This window comes from Nuphar pumila, chromosome 6 (genome assembly GCF_984573655.1).
Source record: "Nuphar pumila chromosome 6, dmNupPumi1.hap1.1, whole genome shotgun sequence".
Lineage (NCBI taxonomy): Eukaryota > Viridiplantae > Streptophyta > Magnoliopsida > Nymphaeales > Nymphaeaceae > Nuphar > Nuphar pumila.
Genome location: NC_143254.1, coordinates 74,372,264 through 74,397,379, shown reverse-complemented (window position 1 = coordinate 74,397,379; position 25,116 = coordinate 74,372,264).

Genomic DNA, 25,116 nt, shown 5'->3' with positions numbered 1-25,116 from the left:
ATGATGCATGAAATGCATATCATTTTATTATTATATTCATGCATTTTTAGGTGATTTTAAGGTTTAGAACCCATGATTGGATGCATTTTGACATAAAGGAGTCATGGTTCGAATTTCAAGAAAATTGGAGTTAAATTGAGTGAGATATTGCAATTTTAGTGCTTGGACATGGATTTCAAGGTAATTCGAATCAAGATCCGACCCAAATAGACCATCTTGGGTCTTGGATCAGTTCTTAAAACATCATAATCCATCTCAAATGTGATCTAAAAACCATTTATGAAGTGTTTTCAGAAAACCCCTTCCAAAAGAAGCGTAGAGCAATATTTTTTATTTTAAACCTCTTTTGCAATTTTGGAAACTTGAGCCAAAAATATAAAAATGCATTTTCTGAAACCCTAGCCGCCTTTTGCCTAGAGATTTGTGCCCCATTTGCTGAATCTTGCTCCAGCTATTCTCCTTTTCAGCCATCACACGCCATCACCCTTGTGGCTTTAGGTTTTGTTTAAGAATCAAGCATTTCCCCTTGTTATTTTTCTTCTTTTCCATATCTCTTTTTTATTGCTTCTCTTCCTTGCTGTGTGCTGATCATAGGTGCTTTATTTTACAGATGTAGCAGAGGTTGAAGACGCCATTCTTGCATGGAGTGCCATCTACTCCAACAAGATCGATCGGCCCTACCTCCATCCGATCCTCTACTCCAACCGATTGTGAATCGGATCACCTTCCGCCTTCAGGGTACTTCAACCATGTGGCAGCTGCAAGAATGAGTTCTATTGTGATGCTCCAGCATCATTGAAGAAGATGGGATGCATCTCCATAGGCTGATTCTGCTCACCTCTACCCCCACCTTCGTCGGATCGCCCTTGAGGTAGGTCGTACCTTTCTCTGTTCTTTTAGATAAAATCGAGTCCCCCTATAAAACGTCTCCCTTACCCTCAAACCTTTCTGATTTTCTCTTTCTTTGACAGCAAAACCACTGTCATTTTTCAATTATTTTATGTGTTTAAATGTTGGTTGTGGGTCTAGGTTAGGCGTAATCCTTGATTTACAAATCATTTTAGCCAAAAAGTGAAAATCGGCTAGAATTGTTCTAGCCGATTTTAACGTTTTGTCATTTTCTATTGTCTAAATTTTTTCTGCAGTAAACTGTGTCAAAATGGAATTGTTCCAGCAGTTTAAGTTTTCATTTAGCTTAATTTTATGTTGGGTTTATAGTCGTTAAGTAGTTGTGTCAACTTGTGTAAATCGACTAGTATGTGTCTTTTGATTTCTAGTGAATTTCTAGATTTTAGTTTAGTTTAATTTTTTTTAGTTAAAATTTCAGTCGGTTGTGTCTTAGCTAAACTGAGTTTTAGGGGTAATTAGGTTGAAGTTGGTTTTTATTGAAGTTGAAATTTGTTTCAAAAAGAAAAAGAAAAAGAAAGAAAAAATTTCATTTTTTATAGTTTAGGCAAAACTCGTTTTAGTGTGTCAATGGCTGCCATTTCCTTCATGGAGAAGGTAGCCATGGTTGTAGCTTAGACGTTAGGAAAGTGTGTCTAGCATCCATTTTCAGTGCAATTCGTTTTAGTAATGTTTTGTTTAAGTCAGTAACTTTGATTTGAATGTGTGTTAGCTAAATTAGTTCTTTTGTAGGTAGTGTTTTACATACCAGTCATACCCCTTAAAGTGATTGTGTAAAGGTTTGTTTAGTTAGGTTAGTGAGAGTATAGGGTAATTAATTAGATAATGTCGAATTTTAGAAGAAGGGCAAGTGAGTAATTTGGGTTGAAAAACAATTTTGGTAGGTTGAAAAGCTCACCCAATTTCGTGGAATCCAATTGGGGAATTTGTAACCCCCTTCTAGTCCAGCCAACATAGAAATAATTATCCTTTCAAAGTTTGGAAACAAATTTAAGTTTCAAATTCATTTCTAAAATTTGTTTGTGAGACTTTGGGAAAGAGTTTTAAAAAGGGGCTACCTTCTTTTAATGAAAATAAAAAACCGTGTGGGTCCCTCTTGCTGGACGGTTTTACATTTTCAAGCTTTCCAATTGTGTTATTAAGGCAAATATGGTGAATAAATTCCTTTCCAAATTCGTATTTATCATTCCTAAGCCCATTTACTAATTTCCTATAGTGACATAGCATAGATAGACTCTCATTAACTTTAGTAGGTAGTCAATTAGCCTTAGGTTTTAGAAACCATGATTCATTAATTAGGTAGGTCTTAATTAGTGTTAATTGAATTTCATTTAGGAATGTAACTTGGATAGAGTCATTTAATTATTTTTCTTCATTTTCAGTTTTAACAAATAGTCTCTATTTATTAGATGTCTAATTTAGTTAAGTCTCAAAGTTAGTCAACCTAGTGGGTCCATTGAGGTGTGACGTGAGTCTAGTCAAGGTCAATCATAAACCGCCTCCTAATCAACCCTAGTTCCCTACTAAACCTTGCTAGTCAATAACCTTAGTTAACTAGTTACTTTGGAGTTGATGTTCTTGTTAGTACTACTGTTAATTTAGTTTTAGATTTTGCTTTCATTTTTCTAGTCAATTGTTTAGCTTATATTAGGATGCAGTATTAGGATTAGTTCAATAATATAGATTTTTGTTCTTAGTTCATACTTATTACTTTACATTAGTTCAAGTATAGCATTTGTTAGATCAAATTCTAAATTCACGTATTTAGTTCATTTACATGTTAGTATAGTTAATTTAATTGCTGTCATTTTCTGTAGTTTAACATTAGATTAGCAGTGTTTAGGACTGTTTTTACAGATTATTCAAGGTCATAGTGCAAGTAGATGGTTATTTCAAGTGAATAGTGCATTGATTTAAAAACTCGATTTTTATTGCAACTTGCACACATCATTTTATGTGCAAATTTTTAAAGTTTTCTCAAAATTTTTCTTCTATTCTCTTCATCTGTATGTTCACTATCAGCAGACCAAAAATCCGCTCATTTCAAGTTGATTTGGTCTGATTTTTAAGTGTTTTCCAAAATCAATTTTTTGGGGTTTTTCAGTTTCGGGACCTGCGATTTCCAAAATTTTCACGAATATGAAACGCTTATATCTGGAGCTTCACATTGAATTTTTCAAATCCGCAAAGTCTGACAGATTCTTGAATCTGTCAGAAACAGAATAGAAGAAATTTCGTGAAAATTGGACTTTTTTTGCCTCTTCAAACTCTCAGTTTGCAAAAAGCTGTTAGAATCCACTTTTGCACTAGTTGAGGGTAAAACAGTCATTTTCTTAGTTTTGTGAATTTTGGTAGTTTTACTGTTTTTCTGCATATTAGTTAGTATATTTGCATCACTCAACTTAGATAGTGTTAGAATAATTAGTTGGTGTACTTAGAATTGATATTTTAGATAATTTTTAGTTTTAATTAGAATTTAGTTCAGTAATTCCTCGTAGAAGTAGGTTTAGCATAATTTCTAGATTTATCTATCATAATTGTGTACTGACTTGTTCTTTTCTTGGTGTTAGGTTGATAATCTTACTAAATCTTACAAGGTTAATCGTGTCAAGTGCGAAACAATTATATTTGGTGAAAGGATGAAATTGCCCTCGGTGATTTGGAGAAGAATTAGAATTTTATTTCTAGTTATCTGTAATTTTTAGTTTATAATTTCTTTAGAGTTGTATTGTTTAACTTAGAACAAGAGTTGATATTAATAAATTGAATTTTGTAGAAGTAATTTGGATATTTCCCGTTCCCTATGGATTCGACCCGTACTTGCCACATTCGTGGAAAGTCGGTTGTTATTACTTATGGTTGACGATTTTCCCACTGTTTTATTGAAAAATATTGTTTTAAAAATACCATTGCAAAAAGTTCAACCAAATTTTGGCGCCGTTGCCGGGGAACGGCAAATATATTATGTTATTTCTTCAATTTCAGTTTATTAATATGTGTTTAGTTTGTTAGTTATTCTTATTTTTCTAGTTAGTAGGATTAACATAGTTAGTAAATACAAGATTCACTTACTATTTTCCTAGGATTCACTGAAATTCATTCTTCAAGGAGCGATTAGACAGGTGGGTTTTAGAGAACATAGTTTGTGATTTCCTGCATTGCTTTAGTTTGGTAATATAGATTAAGTTTTGTTTTATTCTTATTCTAGCATAATTAGTTAATTCTGACATAGTTAGCATAGCATTGTTATTTCTTCTTTGTTTTTGTAATTGCAGTATTTAGCTTAGCTTAGTTTAGATTTAGGTCGGTTCATACATATGGTCTTAGCACCAGTGTATGCAGGGGCGAAGAGCTTTGGGTACTCCATTGCATCCGTTTGTTGACAACCTAGAGAGAATTTTACATTCTCCTCAAAGTTCGACAGCAGTGGGTGATATGGATCCTCCAGCCCTTGTTCCTCCTCGCGCTCTGAGGGAGTACTTCACTCCCACAGATTATGTTCAAGCATCCTGCATTCGGAGACCCGATGTAGGAGTGCCTCATTATGAGATTAAGGCCAGTATCATTCAGATGCTTCCATCATTCTACGGTTTTAGTCATGAGGATTCCTATAGGCACTTAGATGAGCTCCTTGAAATCTGTTCTACAATAAAGATATAGAATTTTGATTATGATGCTTTGAGATTGACCCTGTTCCCATTCTCATTGAAGGACAAGGCCATGTATTGGATAAAGTCCTTAGATTCCATAGAAATAGGGTCTTGGGATCAGTTGCAGCAGGAGTTCCTAAGAAAATACTTTCCCATAGGTAGGACAAACCAGTATAGGTGAGCCATCACTAGCTTTTCAGAGCTAGATGGTGAGCAATTTCATGAGACCTGGGAGAGAATGAAGGATCTCCTTAGGAAGTGTCCCCATCATCAGGTGTCGAGATGGCAACTGGTGCAGAGTTTCTACGATGGATTGTCTGACAGGAATCGTCAGATGATCGATTCTTCTTGCGAAGGGACATTCATGTTGAAGAGTGAGGATAAAGCATTGAGATTGTTTGACACATTAGCAGAAAATTCCCTCCATCATGCATCTAGCTCTCATTCTGATAGAACCACACCTAGCATTCCTAAGAAAGTGTGAACATCCCAAATTTCTCAAAATTTTATAAATATTCCCTTTTTGCCCCTGATATCATTTTCCGAGCAATTGAGTCACTTTTAAATCTAAATTCCAGTTCATTTCTCAAGTTTTACTGAAATTAAATTCATTTTATATATTTGACTTGATTTCGAATTCGGATCCATTACCCAGATCCAAATCTAAGTCTCGTTGTCCAACTTTTAATTAAAAATTACAAAAAATACCAAAAATAGTTTTAAATAGCTCGGACAGTCCATCCGGCATCCGTTTGAATCCATCATGTTGTATTTCTTGATTCAAGTTTTAAAACTCAAACATTTTCTCAAAACTTGGGTCCAAACCCATTCTTCTGAAAGAATTTTCCCCAAAATGGCCTGAAATTCTCGAAAAAACACTTTTGTAAATATTCCTTAGAAAAATACAAAAAAATTAGTTCTAAATCTTTGATTTTAGGGTTTTATTCTAAAAATGTCAAAAAAATATAGAAAATGTCAAGAAAGAAACAAAAAATAATAAAATAGAAAAAGAAGAACATAAAAACACCTTTTGAAAATCAAGTTTTATGAAAACAATTTTTTAGCAAAATTTTATTAAAAACCCCCTCTTTATAAAATCTTGAAAACAAAAGGAGGGGAGTTTGCAAAAATGCTTTTTAGGGTTTTAAACAAGGGTTACAATCCCTCTCTCTCTTCTCTCGCCAAAACCCTCTCGCACCGAAACCCTCAGCCGGCTTCTCCCTCTCCTTCTCTCCATTCTCAACCCCTCGTCACCAACAACTCCTCCATCTCCCGTTCATCCCCCAACCGAACCCTCCTCTTCCTCTTTAAAAGAGGAACACACAGGGAAAGCAAAGGACCCGTTATCACCCCTCCATCGCAGGCTCTTCTCAACTCTTCTTCTTCATCCTTCTTCCCTTGTCCTCTTCTCCTTATTTCTTCTTGCTGGCTTCCCCCATCAATGGAAGGAGCTTCAATCCCGAAGCATCAGTCACAGTAGGTATTCCTACTCCATTTTATTTCTGTTTTATGTTAGTTTTTTTTTTTCTCTTTTTCATCGCTCTTTCCCCTTTTTCTGTAAAATTTCTTCATCTACACCCCTCTGTCAGGATTTGGCACTCGTTGTATTTCGGTGTATTTCATGTTCTCCTTTTACTAAAAAGCATCCTTCGTAGTGACGATTTGCCTCTAGCAATGTCCACCTACGACATGCAACATTGATGGAATCTTGCTATTCCTACATTTGGCTTTCTTTGATACTCGAATGTTCCCGATTTTTATATACTATGGATGTTTTCTTTGAATATTGTTTATATTTCTATACATTTTCGTTGTCAGTTTTAAGTTCATCATTAGATCATGTCATTCCTATTCATCGCTTCGTTTTCTTGTTCATCTCTGTTTCCATTTTCATTGCCCGGTTACATATGATTTCCTATATGTATTTCTCGTTGGTTCCTCTTGTTTATTCTAATTTTCAATTTACAATGGATTCTCTGTTTATTCTGTACATCAGCATCATGACAGTTCTCTTTTATTTACTTCTCTTGGTTTTCTGATTTTTGTTACACAATAGGTCTCACGCATGGTGCTAACCTGCATGTAGCAGTATCAGCCCACACATAGCAATATCAACGATTCCAACACCTTCTTTCTTTCGACACAGTCTTTTTGTTTTCTTTAGTTTGTTTAAGTCCTCAACATTTTTTTTTACTTATCTTTTTTTTTTGTCACTATATCTTCATTGCTAGAGGTAATTGCCCTGAAGCCCAGTTTACCATTTCTGAATCCCTCTGATTTTCACAGGATTTGAGTACCTGATCTTCTGTTTTACTTTTTTTCTTTTCTTGTCTATTACGCATTTGCATTTCTAATTTCCCATGTTCATTCCATTTTATGATTCACCTTTGATTCCCCATTTCATCTCGTTTTTTTTTTTTTGCATCATCGTCAATTTGTCTGTTTATACTTAACCCAATCCTGTATACAACCTCAATACCATCTTTGCAGTCCATTACGTTTTCCCCCTTTTTTTTTGTCTCTAGTGGCTATTTAGCAGTTTCTTCCCCCACCGCATTTCGTTTACCTTAGGATTCATGATAATGCTTTCGTGTTTAGGCCACTTGTAAATAATCAATGATCCGTTCCCTCCCATTTCTGAAGGAGCAGACAAGGCCAGGAAGAGTGTTCACGCATAACACTCACTTCTAATGTGATTAAGCGTGTCTTAAGCCTCTAGAGAAAGGAGACATGAGCTTATATAGAAAGGAGATATCTAAGAGGGGAGTTTAATTTTGAGAAGGTGATGAGGATTACATTTTAGGAACACCTGATAGTGACACATTACTTGATGAAAGTTCTTTTGCAAATCCTAGAAATCGCAATGTTACCTGGAGTTATGAAGAAATCGGTTGAAAAGAGCTTGTGTACTTGGCTATGGAGGGAAATTTTCTAAAAAAAAAGAGAAAGAAAAAAAAGAGATAAGGTCTGAAGTTGTATCGAGTGAGTGCGCGTGTTTGAAGCGTTCAAATGTAGTATAATTACACTTAGGCAAAAGCACCAAAAGGCAAAAGCAAAAGCACCAAAAGGTTGCAAAGACACTTTCTGGAAAGCCTCCTAGTTCACCAGCGAAGGCCTCTGCAACAGGTTCTGTCTAATCTTGTCTCTGTTGGTTTCATGTGTATTTATTTATTTATTATTTTTTTTAGTTGCAACAGATTAGTTCACCAACTAATTTTGCCTCTGCAACAGGTGCTTATAAGCAGGCATCACGGTTACAGGCCTCCTTGTTTTATCATGTGTATCTTAGCTGCCAATGATATATCCATTAGTTCATGTGTACGTTTGTGTTTGTCTTCCAAAATCCTCAAGATGCCTGTTATGGTGACAATTTCATCCTTGGAACTGCTATGATTTAGGGTTTTAAATTTGTGATAGATTTTAAACAAAAGGATTTGAAAACCAGCATCTCCCTGTATATGTGTACATATGATCAAATATATTCAATTTGTACATCCTGTATAGCACTCACCTGCCATAACCAATGTTGCAGCTTCTTGCTAATCAATGCATTTCAGACAAGGAAGCTTGTCCAGGTAAAATTTTCAAACTAACGGCCAATGACATATCTTATTTAGTAGCAATGGCTGCTATTGCTGTAGCTGTTGCTTCAGCATGGTGGGCTTCCCAGGGTCTCTTTACTACTTTGCCTCTTTCGCTGTTATATTATTAACATCCCTTCAATAGATAGACCTCTTTTGTCTAACTATCGATCCCAAGAAAGAAAGGGAAAAATAGATTCTTCCTGAACTTGAATTATCATTGAAAGTATATATCTCCATTCACCTGTAGTCGTCAATCCCTGTAGCAAAACTCCAGCTTCACACCTATGTACCATTTCCTCACCCAGCCATGTTATTGCATCTCCTATACACCAGCCTTCGCCTGCTGCCATCTTTTGGAAAAATATCACAGCACCATTTGTTGTAATATACACAACATTCACGATACCACCACTTATTTCCTTCACAAATGCACATTTCATTTTCACTACACTATAGCCATGTTATCACAACTCCACACAGCATAGGGCATTGTTGTCGCCACCCTGTGTCTTGCTCATACCATCCTTTCACCATACGTTGTACATCATCTTCTTCCCTTGTTCATTGTTACCACAGGAGCAGCACGTTTGGCTTGATTTTCCCACCTAATGACCATAACCTACAGCAGTGCTTGGCACTGCTGTAGCCTTTTATGTGTTCACAGCAGTGCCAAGACATTGCTAGGTGTTCCTTCCCCTTCAGGCGCCTACAGCAATGCCAAGCATTGCTCACTTACCTCTACCAGCCACCCCACCTGCATATTTTCCATCTCAGCATTCCTGATATCCCCTGCACCAAACACTTGTTATAAACCCCCATAGTAATATCACCCTTCCCACATGTAATTGCTATACCACATGCCCATCATTTACTACACTTAGCATATATCATAACCATCTTCCCACCTCCAGCCTGTTGTACCTCCTTATGACAGTCACAACAAATAAATTCCAGCATTTTCATCTTGTTATAGCCCCTGCCATCATCATCATATTAACAACCTATAACACAATATGCTGCATCATACATTTGTGTCCATTAAATTGATGTGGAATCACCTGTGGGGAAGCTTGCCACCAATATTTGGCTATAATCATGATCGGATGACAGAATTAGCAACTTCAAGAAACCTTCACTATGGTTCCTGTGCTATATGCAATATATCAACCTCAAGTGGAGGTTAGCAAATAGGGTTATACTGATTACAACAATCTCATGTTGTTTCACTGTTATAGCCTCCACTCACACTCTAAATGTAACTGCACTTTAGTGCTGATGCCCTCAACATATTACCCATCTTCATGCTACCTGCTACAGCTCCACTTACTCACATGCCTTCATAAATGCATAGCCTTTCTCCTCCCATTTTCCATCATCTACATTTATATATAGCATAGGCATCTTTTCATTAATAGTGATCATGTATATATCACTTTTAGCATGATTTTCTCCTATATTTCTATACTTTGTGAATATCATAATTTGTTAACCCTGTTTTGCAGGATTATAGATTTTTCTCTTTCAAAGATAGATGTTTTTCCATCCTTTCATTAGCTTTCATTCTCATCTATCTACACTAAATACAAGTTATATATGATATATATATATATATATATATATATGCATGTATATATATATGCACATATACATATATATGTATATATGTATACGTATGTACCCGTGTATATGTAAGTACATATATAAGCTCTCATGTATTTATATATATGTATATATATAGGTATGTATGTCATTTTCCATCCTTTTCATCATATATATCTTGAAATATGAGCATTTCACCATTGATTTCCATGTGATATGTGCAATTTCTTTCTGTTTTTCATATTAATCAAGTGTTTTGCAAGAAATATATGGAAGGTATCATCATTGGGAGTTGTAAATTCAATTTTATGTATTGTAATAGTTAGATCCTAATGAGAATTTACATTTCTTGTTTTAGATAGAATGAATGAGCATTGTAAATATCATAAATTGCCTATTTTCATGCTTTTTGCCTTTAATTCTCAAAATCTCACAATGGTGAAACACGAATGGCACGTGCACCATTTCGTAAAAGGTAATCTATCCTAAGTCGATGGTTTACATCAATGGCCATAGTGAGGATGTAAACAAAACTTAGGATTTTTATCTTTTATAAAATAACACTGGATCCACACTGGATCCTTTTCAAAATTCATCATATTTTCTTTAAATATTTTCCTCTTTTATCAGGGTTTAATTTAAAAGTAATTCAATATATATACCAATGGCCATAGTCAGGATATATTGAGAGTTAATTTCATTTTAAACTCTATAAAAGCACCAAAAAAATGTGTTTTATTCTTCACTTGAATTTAAATATAGATTATTATATAATACATTCAATGACCATAGTCATGGATGTATTATATCTTCAATCTTATTTACATTCATTTAAAAGAATGAAATACGATTTTCAAATCCAATTTCAAAGTTTAAATTCATTCATCATAGAACTGCATCATATTTTCAAAATTCTTTTCAAAATCCAAGTGATCTCAAATATCTTTCTTCAATCTCTATTTCAGTTTATTCTTTTATCTTGTTTAGATTTCAAATTTCAAAGTCCAATTCGACTTTGAGATTTCAAAATTCAATTTTATATTCAAAATTCCATTTTTAAAGTTCAATTCAACTTTGAAACCTCTGATTCATCTTCTGATTTCAAATTCAAAACCAAGTTTATCTTTCTCACCTTCAAAATTCATAATCAAGGCTTGAGTTTGATCCTGAATCTCAAAACTTAACCCTTCTTAAATTTTATATTTAAATCTGGGTTTTCAAAACCCAGATCCATCTTCAAAAGTCCCATTTGGACTTTCAGAATCCAAATCCAAAGTTAGATCTTAAACTCAACTGGGATCCAGATTTCCAAGTACAATCTCCATTTTGGATCTCAGGCTTCAGATCCACAATCCATTTAGGATCTAGAATTCAACTTCCACTTTGGATCTCAGACTTCAGATCCAGAACCCAATTCCACATTTTGGATCTCAGGCTTCAGATCCACAATCCATTTAGGATCCAGAACCCAATTCTACTTTGGATCTCAGACTTCAGATCCAATTCCATTTTAAGATCTTGAACCCAATTCTACTTTGGATCTCAGACTTCAGATCCAATTCCATTTTAGGATCCAGAACCCAATTCTACTTTGGATCTCAGACTTCAGATCCAATTCCATTTTAGGATCCTGAACCCAATTCTACTTTGGATCTCAAACTTCAGATCCAATTTCACTTTAGATCTCAGACCTTAGATCCAAATTCCATTTAGGATCCAGAATTCAAATTCCATCTTAAATTCTGGATTTCAAAATCCAATTCCATTTTCAAATCTCATCTGAACTTCCTAAATCCATTTCTATTTCTAAATACCATTTGGATTTCTCAAATCCATCCTGCACTCCAACTTTCAAATCAATCCCATTTCCCAAATCTCTTTCAGATTTCAAACTTCAAAGTCAGAGTTCAACTCCATTTTAGATATTCATTTCCTTTCCTAAACCCAAGTTTAAAATTTAAGATTTAAAGTCCGTTTCTGATTTTGAAACTTCATTTCAGCTTCAAATCATTCTCTCTCAGAAATCAAGATTTATTCTTCCAACTCTAAATTACTTCAAAGACTTAGAACTTCTCTGATCTATCTTAAAATTCTAAGTTGGATTTTATCATCCAGAAACCATTTCTTCACTCCATTATCAAGTCTATCTCAGAAAACTTGGAGATTTCCAAATCATTTTTTCAAAAGAAGCATACATCTTTGCATTGCACAAGCATGATTCTTTGTGCATCTAGATTTAGAATAAATTCTTAGATAATATTTAGGCAAAGCAAAAGGCATAAATTCTATCCTTGGTTCGATTACCCCTGGTAAAGGCGCCAGGAACGGTCGAACCTCGTACCAACGAGCGAATCCTGTCTCTCCATTTTTCTCGCAATATTTCAAAACGGAGGCGAGTAATTTTTCTAAATATTTTCAAATTAAGGTCAAGTGAGACCCTGCAAAAGACTTCATCTTCTCTCTTCTTTTCTTTTCTCTTCTCTCTTCTTTTATGTATTCTCATTTCTTCCCTCAAAAAGGAGAAATAGAGGTCAGAAAGGAAAAAGAAAAGGAAGAGAGAGAAACCACAAGAGTGGAAAATTTTTACGATGATCACAGTTTTGGCGACTGTGATGGGACAACGTCTTCGTCTGGTTGAATCTATGCCTTTGCTTTGCTTTTATATAATCTAAGTCTTTATTCTAACATATGTCGGCTACATTTTCATGCAAACCTTAGGAGCCTTGACTCTGTCCTAAGCTGACATCATTGCATATAGGATCTAAGTATGGTTTGGTAGGACCATATTGAGGAGATTATTCCATATTCACATTAGACTTAGGTCTTAAATACAACACTCCTCAATTCTAGGGATTGAATGCAAACAATGTATGCAAGTGTATGCTTCTTTTTATTTAAATTCTATCTCTTTAGGACTTGCATTAGAGCTTTCTGGTTTTATTGCATGTTGATCATGTTTTTGAAAACATCCCTACCTATATTGTCCCGGTCTTCACGTTGCTGGGCTGTCTCACTGAACCATAGTTCGGGAGAGAGCCTCACAACTGGACCACTTATTTGGGTTCGTGCCCCCCTACCACGTACCTAAGGGCCATAGTCTGAGGTATATCAGTAGGTGCTTAAGGATGTTGGGAAGCCTTTACCTTAGAACCGGAGAGATATCTTATATGCCACGTACTTCGAGCTTCGGCTTGAGTATATCGGCGTACCTTGATTGGAATCAGATGATCTAAATCTTAGAGTTAGGATTAAGGTCCTATCAGCCATTTCAAATATTGCATTTAGAGTCAGCTTTAGGGAGTGCTGTTTGTGCATCCTTGTTTGTATATCTATGACTGTCTGATATTTTATATCTTCCTTATATTTTCCAAAATCCTGGGTATATATTTCAAAATTTCCTCTTTGTTCTTAAAACCCAGGTGTATTTTTCTTTCTCTTCTTCTTCTAAATTTTTTCAAAAATTCTTCTGATCCTGCCTGCAAGTTCTTCAAGTTTTAAATCTTTACCATTTATTCTCAAATTTCATTTTTCCTTTTATTTTTCTTCTGATTTTATATTCTTGTTTATATACTTTATAAAAAAATCTCTTTCCGTCAAGAGATATCCTTTCAAAATAAGCATTTTCTTCGTGTTTTAGTTGGTTACACTCCCTCGTAGAGTAAACAACGCAATTGTCACAAATTTTGTGGTGACTCAATCCCTAGTAATGGGATACAATTTTTTAGATTTCAACCTAAATCCTTCCTCTTGTCAAAAAACTTCTCTAAAAAGTTTCTTGGGTCTAAAAGCCTCCACTTTCCTCTATAGAGAACACTGATAATAAAAAATGGTTCAGACAAGAGCTGGAAAAGAAACAGTTCCTCAACACAGCGACAGTGAGACGGAAGGGATGAATTCCCCTAAGTCGGTCAGGGGACAGGGTCAGAACAAGAAAGATGACATCGACCCCGCTATGTATGGTATGTTCCAAAAGATGATGGCGAGGATGATGTCGGAGCAAGCCGAGGCCACGCTGAAAGAGGCAGTTCCTAAAAGCAAGCTGAGGAAGAAGCCTGTAAAAAAGCAAGTCAGAATCATAAAAAAAAAGGTACAGTCGGACACTACTTCTAAAGAATCGGAGTCAGTCGAGGAAGAATCAGAAGTGGAAGAGCAGATTGTCTAAAAACAGAATCCTCCGAGGCAGCCCGTAAAGATAGCTGCAGAAGAGCCTGAATCCGTTAACAAGCCCAAGTCTGGGGCTCCAGCAGAGGACCCGATTAGCAAGCAGATGAAGGAGATGAATTGAGTGATCAAGGACATTCAAGCCAAGGGTAAGGGCAAGCAGACCTACACTAGCAAAGATTTTTACGATGGTCTAGATGGGGACGATAACCTGGAGAACCTTCCTCATAAATTTCTCAAGTTTGACGAGACTGGCAACCCTAAAGCCCACTTAGCCACCTTTTATGCAGCATGTTGCCGCTTTAGAAAGGATAACAGGGCTTTATTCATTTGCTTTCCCCGCAGTCTGGAGGGTATAGCAGCCAGGTGGTATGCTGACCACATCAATCCTATCGAACTACGAGAGTTCGATAAAGTGGTAAATTTGTTCATTGAGCGCTTCTTATTCAACACTGAAGCCTCACCTACGCTCAATCACCTTTACAACTTAAAGCAGAATGAGACTGAAAGAGCAGGAGAATTCATCCATAGGTGGAGAAGCACCTGCAACAAGATGAAAGTTCCCATTCCAGAGGAGCATGCATTGCAAATAATCCTCAGCAATTTCTCTCAGCCCCTGAGAAGCCTCATTGCCACTTCTCCAGCAAAATCCTTTATCAAATTGATTGAGCGAGCCGAATGGCTCGAGACAAGAATAGAAAGCGGGCTTTACGAGGGCATGCCTCTGGCCAAAAGCATCCAAGACCAGAAAAAGAAAGTGCATGTGAACACCCCAAATTTTTCAAAATATTGTAAATATCCCCTTTTTGCCCCTTTCCCCCCATTCCCTGGGTAATTGAGTCAGTTTTAAATCTAAATTCTATTTCATTTCCCAAATTGTTCTGAAATCAAATTCATTTTTACATATACGACTCAATTTCGGATCCGGATCCAGATAAGAGATCCAAATCTGAGCTTCGTTGTCCAATTTTTAATCAAATTCTAAAAAAATACCAAAATAGCTTTTTAAAAAGCTCAGACACTTTGTCCGGTATCCGTTTGGATCCATCGTATTATATTCCTCAATTCGAGGTTTAAAGCTCGAATATTTTCTCAAAACTTGGGTCCAAACCCATTCTTCTGAAGAAATCTCCCCGAAATGGTCTGAAATTCTCAGAAAAATACTTTTGTAAATATCTCTCAGAAAAATACAAAAAATTAGTTTTAATCCTTGTTTTCTTACAAACTTTAGGATTTTATTCTAAAAATACAAAAAAATGGAAAAATCATGCAAAAAACCAAAGAAATTAGGAAAAACTACGTGTTTTTTGAAAACTTTTGCCGAAAAACTCACCTTTAACCACCTTTTTAGAAAAACTTGAAAAGAAGGCCCCTTTTTGGAAAAAGTGATTTTCGATGTTTAAAGGTCGAGTTAGGGTTTTGAAAACCCTAACTCGCCTTCCTCCCTAAACACCCGATCTCCCTCCATGGCCGACCCCCCCCCCCATGTGCATCCTTCATCCTTCAGCCATCTGATCCCCCCTTTCCTCCATCGTTGGTCGTCGATCCTCAACAAACTCTCCCCTGCTCGAAGCTTCCTCAGACTCTATATAAACTGGGCAGCAGCAAAAGGAAGGGGACGAACTATTCTGGAGTCACCCCTCGTTCCCTCTCCATCATCACTCAGCAACCTGGGAGAAGCCTTGCAATTAAAATCCGATCTGGGTTATCTCCAAGCTACAGAATACCTGTGGAGTGACGATCAATTAATCCTTCAAGCAATCCGGTTGCCAGCAAACTCCTAACTGCATTTACAGGTTTGAAGCTTTTTCTTTCAGCACCCATTTTATCAATTACTAGATTTAACTTGAATTCCGGTTGTAGAGATTTCGTTTAAACTTTCTCATGAATTGTGTAAAAATATTCCTTTCCTTTCTTTCTCTCTCTGTAAATTGCCTATCATGAGATTTATTTAGGTCCATCATACCACTGCCACACCCAATCTGAATGCTATGTAAAACTCTTTAGGACAGGAAAAATGAATATGGACACTAAAAATGTATATATATATGTATACATATATATAATATAGAAAAGACTGATCCCCACTACATGTGATTACGTATTTCTAAAAGTCATAACATATCAGGTAAGATCACTTCAATCTAGCTGATTGAGTTTGGTTCGATGTGTTAGCTGAAATGTTTTCTGCTGGATCGGTTCAGACTGCCTAGATCTACCCATTATTAGGTCACACCCCTCCCGTATACCAGCCCAGTATGTCCACTTACACAGTCTTTCACTGCACCTCTATGCTCCAGCCCACGTTCACATCTTCACAGCAGCAATGTTGTGTCTACTTACCTTCTCTAGTTGTATTTACCTTATTTCTTCATACATACTCACGCTCCCCTATTACCTCTATCACTTTTTCATCTACCAAGTCCACCTGTTGCACTTTACCCTGCAATTATACCCTGTGCACAACTGATGCACATCATTTGCACCATACCCTGTGGCATCTGCTGCATAACAGTCGCACCTGCCATCACCTGTCCCACTTATCTAAAATATATAGCATGAATTCCCAGTGCTGTTCATGGCTGCATTACATCCTCACTATATGCTTTCTGCTCTTGTTGCATGTTCTGCAATGTTTTTATATCTTGGCACAACATACCATCCAGCTTGTACCAGCTATTGCTGTAGTTCTCCCAACCCATCCACATCGTCACCAACAACACTTCAACCACCAGTCTCACTCAGCCACTTGCTGCAATTGCAGCAACCTCAACATTCCATCACACACTGCTGTATTTCCCTACTTCATTCAGCTGCTTACCCACTCCATAGTACTTCACACTATTACCATAGCATCAACATACAGTCGTGTCTTGTAACTATACATGACACTTGCCACTTGAGCTCCTATATTTCTCATTGTGTATATATACATATTTTCTCACCAAATATAAAAAAAAAAATACCATATGCCGTTATCATTCAACATTGACATTACGTATTGTATATACATTTTTTTTATATGTATTTTGCCATAAGCATATGTGTATATGTATATCCTTTTAGTTTCACTATGATGTCTTAGATTCTTTGTATTTCCGTCTCGTGTTAACTTCTGTTTTACAGGAATTTCTGAAAATGTTGATTTCCTTTCTTAGACTAAGACTTTATCATTCTAAAATTCAATTGTAATAGTTAGATCATAAAGAGAATTTACATTTCCTGTTTTAGATAGAATGAATGAGCATTGTAAATGTCATAAATTGCTTACTTTCATGCTTTTTACCTTTATTTTTTTTAAAATTCTCACAAATGGTGAAATACGAATGGCACGTGCACCGTTTCGTAAGAGGTAAATCAATCCTAAGTTGATGATCCACATCAATGGCCATAGTCAGGGTGTGGACAAAACTTAGGATTTTTATCTTTTACAAAATAACACTGGATCCATTTTCAAAATTCATCATATTTTACTCAAATATTTTCTCTTCTTTTATCAGAATTTAATTTAAAATTAATTCAAAATATATACCAATGGCCATAGTCAGGGTATATTGAGAATTAATTTCATTTCAAATTCTATAAAAGCACCAAATGTGTTTCATTCTTCACCTGAGCTTAAATATAGATTATTATATAATACATTCAATGACCATAGTCAAGGATGTATTATATCTTCAATCTTATTTTAACTCATTTAAAGAATGTAATAGCTTTTCAAAAACCAATTTCAAAATTCTTTTCATTCATCATTTAGGATAGAACTGCATCATATTTTCAAAATTACTTTTTCAAAACTCCAAGTAATGTAAATATCTTCTTCAATCAATCTTCAATCCTATTCATCTTTTTCAATTCTATTTCATTTTCCATCTCAGAGTCCAATTTAACTTTGAGATTTCAAATTCATTTCATATTCAAAATTTCCAATTCAAATTCATTTTCAAAGTTCAATTTTACTTTGAAATTTCAAATTCATTTTCAAAAGCTTCAATCAAACTCAAAGTTCAATTTAACTTTGAGATTCTTGATTCATTTCAAGCTTCAAATCCCAGGTCTAAATTGACTTTGGGATTCATCTGTATATTCAAAATTCAATTGTCTAAAATTCCTTTTCCCAAATTCAAATCAGACTTAGAAATTCTTGATTCCTCTTCTGAATTTAACTCCAAATCCATTTTAAGATCCAAAGTTCAACACTCATATTGGATCTCAGATTTCAGGTCTAATTTCCTTATAGGATCCAGAATCCAATTTCACCTTGGATCTCAGACTTCAGATCCAAAATTTCCTTTAGGATCCAGGGTCCAATTTCACTTTGGATCTCAGACTTCAGATTCAAAATTTCCTTTAGGGTCCGGAGTCCAACTCCACTTTTGGATCTCAAACTTCAGATCCAAATCCACTTTAGGATCTAGAATCCAATTCTACTCTGGATCTCAGATTTCAGATCCAATTCCATCTTAGGATCCAGAACCCAATTTTACATCGGATCTCAGATTTCAGATCTTAAATCCATTTTAAGATCCAATTCCATTCCCAATTCTAGATTTCAAATCCAATCTCATTTGAATTCCCTAAATCCATTTCTATTTTTAAATACCATTTGATTTTCTCAGATCCATTCTAAGATTCGAATTCAATATCACTTCAAAATTTCATCTTCTTCTCCTAAATCCATGATTGAATTCAAAGTCCATTTCTGACTTTGAAACTTCATTTCTATTCATTTCAGAGCTTCAAATCATTCTTTCTCAAAGCCAAGATCTATTCTTCCAAACTCTAAATTACTTCAAAGACTTAGAACTTCTCTGATCTATCTCAAGTTCTAAGTTAGATTCAATCATTTCTTCACTCCCTTATCAAGTTTATCTCAGAAATACTTGGAAATTTCTAAATCAATTTTCAAAAGAGCATACATCCTTGCATTGCACAAGCATGATTCTTTGTGCATTTAGAGTTAGGATAAATTCTTAGATTATATTTAGGCAAAGCAAAAGGCATAGATTCGATCCTTGGTTCGATTACCCCTGGTAAAGGCGCCAGGAACGGTCGAGCCTCATACCGACGAGCGAATCCCGTCTCTCCATTTTCCCGCAATATTTTCAAAAACGGAGGCGAGTTAAATTTCTAAATTCTTTTCAAATCAAGGTCAGGTGAAAACCCGCAAAAGAGTTCCTCTTCTCTCTCTTTCCTTCTTTTCTCTTCTCTCTTTCTTTTCTTTCTTTTATTTTTCTCCCTTCAAAAAGGAGGAAAATAGAGGTTAGAAAAGGAAAAGAGAAGAAAGAGAGAGAAACCAATGAAAGAGGAAAAATCTTTTTGCGATGATCACAGTTTTGGCGACCGAGATGGGACCTCCGTCTTCGTCTGGTTGGATCTGTGCCTTTGCTTTGCTTTCATATAATCTAAGTCTTTATTCTAACATATGTCAGCTTCATTTCCATGCAAACCTTAGGAGCCTAGATTTTGTCCTAAAGCTGACATCATTGCATATATGATCTAAGTATGGTTTGGTAGGACCATATTGAGGAGATTATCCATGTTCACATTAGACTTAGGTCTTAAGTACAACTCTCCTCAATTTTAGGGATTGAATGCAAAACAATGTATGCAAGTGTATGCTTCTTCTTATTTAAATCTATCTCTTTAGAACTTGCATTAGAGCCTTCTGATTTTATTGCATGTTGATTATATTTTGAAAACATCCCTACCTATATTGTCCCGGTCTTCACGTTGCTGGGCTGTCTCACTGAACCATAGTTCGGGAGAGAGCCTCACAACTGGACCACTTATTTGGGTTCGCGCCCCCCTACCACGTACCTAAGGGCCATAGTCCGAGGTATATCGGTAGGTGCTCAAGGATGTTGGGAAGCTCTTACCTGAGAACCAGAGAAATATCTTATATGCCACGTACTTCGAGCTTCGGCTTGAGTATATCGGCATACCTTGATTGGAATCAGATGATCTGAACCATAGAGTTAGGATTAAGGTCCTACAAGCTATTTCAAATATTGCATATAGAGTCAACCTTTAGGGAGTGCTGTGTGCGCAACCTTGTTTGTGCAACCATGATTGTGTAATTTTGTATTGTATTCTCTTATATATATCAAACATTTCCAAAACCCTGGGTATATATTATTTATTTAAAATTTCCTCTTTTAAAAACCCCAAGTGTATCTTTTTTTTCTCCTTCTTTTCTTGATTTCTTTAAATTCTTTTCTGATCCTGCCTGCAATTTTTCCAACTTTTCAAAATTTACCATCCATTATTCTAAAATTTTCTTCTACATATCTTCTAAATCTATTTTGTAACAAAAATCTCTTTCATCAAGAGATGTCCTTTTAATCATATTCTAAATTGTTTATTTCTTCTCACGGGAAAATAATACGACTGTCATGCCTCTCGTACGGGCTCAATCCCTAGTAGTGGGATATCTCTTTGTCAATTTGATTTCTTCCTTTATCAAAGTTTCCTCCAAAATCTTTCTAAAAGAGTCCCATTTTGTCCTACCAGAGAGAGCATTCGGTATTAACGGGTGGTTCAGACTAAGATCAGAGGCCGCACCAGTCAGAAGCAAGAATTGAGAAATGGACTCTCAGAGGTTTGCTAGAGAAGGAGGTCAAGACAGCCAGAATGAAATTGATCCTGCCATATATCAGTTGTTCAAAAAGATGATGGTTGAGATATTATCCGAGCAGGCTGAAGCCAGTTTCGGAAAAGCTCCCCCCAAGGAAGAGACACCTGTCACTTTCCGAACGAGCAAGCACAACGATGGCAGTGCAGGAAGTTCTAAAATCAGCAGGAGTGGCAACAAAGGCAACCCGGGCAATCAAAACAGCGATTTGGAGTCATCTAGGAACCAGAAGGGAAAGTTCACTAGAAACCAAGATGAACCACTTCAATCCAATCCTCCGCAGAAGGAGAAGAATCAGGAAAAGCTAAAGCGTAAAGATTGGAGTAGTAACCGAGATTTCACTCCCTTGGATGAGCCGTTGGATAAAGTTCTTGAATATATGTTAACCAAGAGACTAGTCAGGCTCCTAAAAGCCACGAGTCCTTCCACTATCTTGGGAAAATACAAGAACCAATTCTGCAAATTCCATCGGACAACAGGACATGACACTGATCATTGCTTTGTTTTCAAAAATATTATTCAAGACTGCATTGATAGGAATCTTTTTATTGAAGACGAAGAAGAAAAGTGCCTGATTCCCCTAACCAAGCATGCTCAGTCCAGCTCTCAGGAAAGGGACGGCTCTCGACAAAAATCAGGCAAGCCAAAGGAGACAAAGCATGTTGGCTGGAGTTATGATCGCCAGTTTTCCCCTTTAGGTCAGCCAGTCGAGGAGGTTCTCGAATACCTGCTCACGAAAGATATGATCAAGCTTCCCAGGGGAGTTGATCCTTCAGTCACCATGGGAAAATGGAAAGAGTGTTTTTGCAAATTTCATCAAGTAAGGTGGCACGATACAGAGCATTGCTTCGTCCTCAAAAACATCATACAGGATTTCATCGACAAAGAAATTTTGGTACCAGATGAAGGAGGGGAGCAACCTGCAGTTCCAACCTAGACTCTTCTGGATCACCCGAAGAATTGATAAAGCCAAAGTTTCCTGCTTTCGTCTCTTTTTGTTAGTTGTCTTGTAGGGGCAAGTCGGTTCAGCCTTCTATAGATCTTTTCCTTTTTAAAAGTTCTTGTAAATATTCAGTTTTTGTCAGCAAACCTTTACTTATCAATGAAATGTCAAGTTTTCTTTATATCTTTGATATTCAAATACTTTCTTCTTTCGCCATACTGGGGCATTTAAATTCTTGTTCTTTTCAGAATGCGAGACAATCCTGACATCATTCATGAGAGAAATGATATTACCTATGAGGGCTTTTCGAAAAAAAAAAAATCATGAAATTTTGAAAATCTTTGATATGACCAAGGAGTTCAAATGTTCTTTGGCTCGACCTTTGTCAAAAATCAACCCTCGTGTTGATCATATCTTCAAAAATAGGTTTTCGAACCATTGCATTGGCAATCAACCCTCGTGTTGATCATGTTTTCCAAAATAGATTTTTTTTGAGCCATTGCATTTAAGGATCAACCCTGGTGTTGGTCTTATCTTCCAAAAATAGGTCTCGAATCTTGTGTTGGTCATATTTTCCAAAAGTGATTTTTCAAAACCATCATGTTCAACGATCAACCCTTGCGCTGATCTTATCTTCCAAAATGAATTCTAAGCCTTTATATTCAAAGATCAATCCTTGTGTTGGTCTTATCTTCTAAAATGGATTTCAAATCTTTTTATTCAAAAGATCAACCCTTGCGTTGGTCTTATCCTCCAAAATTGATCTCAAAACTTTTCAAAGATCAACCCTGGCGTTGTTCTTATCTTTTAAAATGGGTTATAAATCATCATATTCAAAGATCAATCATTGCATTGGTCTTATCTTCCAAAAATGGGTTTCAAATCATTATATTCAAAGATCGACCCTGTGTTGGTCTTATCTTCCAAGATTGGTTTTTAAGCATTACCTTCAAAGATCAGCCCTTGTGTTGATTTTATTATCAATTTCGAACTGTTATTTTTAGAAATCAGATCTATTGTTGATCTTCTTCTTCAAAAATAGGTTTTAAAAAACCATTGCCTTCAAAAATTGACCCTCATGATGATCTCTCATGTTGATTCGAAGGATCAGTCCTCGCACTGATCATTCTTCTTGCGGTGGATTTTCTTCCCAAAAATGATTTTTCACTTAAATAAACATTTTCCTTTAAAAATCCCACGTGCAGGCAGGATCAGACAAACTCTTTTTCAAAAAAAATCTTCTCAACTTTTCAGTTAATCTTGTTATCTTTATTAGTTGCATTCATTTTTTTGAACCATTGCATTGAAGGATCAGCCCTTGTGTTGGTCTTATCTTCCAAAAATAGGTCTCAAATCTTGTGTTGATCATATTTTCCAAAAGTGGTTTTTCAAACCGTCACATTTAAAGATCAACCCTTCAATTGATCTTATCTTCCAAAGTGGGTTATAAATCATTATATTCAAAGATCAACCCTTGGGTTGATCTTATCTTCCAAAATGGGTTATAAATCATCATATTCAAAGATCAATCCTTGCATTGGTCTTATCTTCCAAAAATGGGTTTTAAATCATTATATTCAAAGATCAACCCCTGTGTTGGTCTTATCTTCCAAGATTGACTTTTAAACATTATCTTCAAAGATCAACCCTTGTATTGATCTTATTATCAGTCTCGAACTGTTGTTTTTAGAAACCAGATCTATTGTTGATTTTCTTCTTCAAAAAGTAGATTTCAAACCATTGCCTTCAAAAATTGACCCTCATGATGATCTCTCTTGTTTGATTTAAAGGATCAGATCTCGCGCTGATCATTCTTCCTACACTGGATTTTCTTTTCCAAATGATTTCTCATTTATCTTTTAAATAAACATCTTTCTTTTCAAGATCCCATATGCAGGCAGGACCACAAAAACTCCTTTTTCTCTTAAATCTTATAAATTTTCAGTTAAGTTTGATATTTTTATCAATTGCATTCATTTTATTCAAGTTTATATCAATTTTATCAAGTTTTATCAAGTTTATCAATATTTCCTCAATTCTATTAAATTTTATCAATCTTTTTACCCTTTCAGGTTAAGGGATAAACCTGATGCCTCTTTTCCATGAGGTATTTCCTTTATTTTGTTTCCCGCTCAGGTTAAGGGATAAACCTGACCCTCGTGGTCCGAGGTGTTCCCATTCAGGATAAGGGATAATCCTGAGACCCCTCGTAGGAGCAATAACGCTACCTATGAGAATTCTTTTGTAAATACCAGTTTCGTAAACCTTCATTTGATTTTCTAAATTTATATCAATTTTTCTTCATTTAAATTCCTTAAATTCTTTTCCCATTCAGGATAAGGGAAAATCATGAAACCCCTTAAGAACACTAGTGCTACCTGTGAGAATTCTTTTCCAAAATAAATTTTCAAAAAATTTCTTTTCTTCTTCTCCATTCTTATAAATTTTATTCCTTTTCCCCTTCCAGGTTAAGGGATAAACCTGAATCATTCCTTTCTAAATTTTCATCAAATGTCTATTTTATTTCCCCTTCAGGATAAGGGAAAATGCTGAAAAACACTGACAACCATTCTCGCTCAATTCTCAAGTATCTTAGAATGTCGGTATCCCTTTTTCTTCAAATCACCGTCAGAAAACCCAGTACTCATACTGGGGCATTTTTGAAAAATCTAGTACTCATACAGGTAAGCCTAGTGCTCGTGCTAGTGTCTGGCTGACCGATCGGTTAGCCTCTCAGGATCAGTCTTTGCACTGACCCTTCATCAAAAATCAAAGCTCTAAATCCAATGTTGACCTTCGGGTTATTTAAATCTCAATTTCAAGCCTTCAGGTCACAATCTTTCCTTAAAAATTATGCCAGTCTTCTTCTATCCCTTCTCATCAATTCTCCTTTGAGATTCGAGTTTCGACTCGAACTTCCAACTCTTTCCTTGAGATTCGAGCCTTGACTCGAATTTTTCAGCTCTCTTTTGAAGATTTGAGTTTTTACTCGAGTCTTCTGTTCCTTCAAAAATCTGAACCTTTCCAGTTTTCCTTTGAAATTCATATCCTGGCTCGAACTTTCCAGCTTTCCTTCAAAGATTAGAGTTTTAAATTTTCTTGACTTCAAATAAATAAACTTTCCAGTTTTCTCTTGAGATTCGAGCCTTGACTCGAACCTTCCTGCTTTCCTTCGAAGATTTGAGTTTTATCTCGAGTTTTCTTGCCTTCAATAAATGAATTTTCACAATTTTTCATTGAGATTCGATCCCTGACTCGAACTTTCCTACTTTCCTTCGAAAATTTGGTTTTTATCTCGAGTTTTCTTGCCTTCAACAAATGAACTTTCAAAATTTTCCTTTGAGATTCGAGCCCTGACTCGAACTTTCCTGCTTTCCTTCGAAGATTTGAGTTTTATCTCGAGTTTTCTTGCCTTTAATAAATGAATTTTCAAGTTCTCCTTTGAGATTCGAGCTCCGACTCGAACCTTCCAGTTTCCCTTTAAAGATTCGAGTTTTAACTCAAATTTTCCTGTTTTCCTTGTAAGAACCTGAGTCCTAATTCGGTTTTTTTTTTTTTTTAAACCAACTTCTGAGTTAGGCTTACCTTCAAAATCCAGTTTTATATCAAGCTTACCTTCAGAACTTTAAATTCACATTT